Raw genomic sequence first — 519 nt, forward strand, 5'->3', positions numbered from 1 at the left:
CCCCCTCCTGAAGTATGATTCCTCCAGATCCTGCACTACCCGCCCTCTCTGGGCACGACGTTGCTCAGATCTACCTGAGAGAGGTCTTCTGTCTGGGGTCCGCACAGGTAGGCGGATGATGGCATTTCCGGTGCTGCCTCTCCCAGCCTCTCTCTCAAGCTCCAGGAAACGTCTTTAGTTACCTGCGGATCTCCCTTGGGTGATCCTTCACATCCTCGCACTCAGCAGAGCTGTCGCCTGCACCTTCGGTGTCCCCTGCTTCGACTATTGTCACCTGTCGAGGGCTCTCTTTGTTCACCGATCCACTCACCAAACACTAAACAAGTATTTACCAGCCTTCTACTGTTTACCAGGTACTGTTCTAGACTCTGGGGGTGCCGTAAACAAGAGACATAAAAAGCTAGAAGCCTGACTTGCACCCCGAGCTGTGTTGAAGTAGCTTCTATTAGACTGACCCTCCCACCCAGGGCAACTGTAACAGCTTGATGAAGTAAAAAAAAAAAAAAAAAAAAAAAAGCG

The sequence above is a fragment of the Neophocaena asiaeorientalis genome, unplaced genomic scaffold (genome assembly GCF_003031525.2).
Source record: "Neophocaena asiaeorientalis asiaeorientalis breed wild unplaced genomic scaffold, Neophocaena_asiaeorientalis_V1.1 scaffold242, whole genome shotgun sequence".
NCBI classification, from domain to species: domain Eukaryota; kingdom Metazoa; phylum Chordata; class Mammalia; order Artiodactyla; family Phocoenidae; genus Neophocaena; species Neophocaena asiaeorientalis.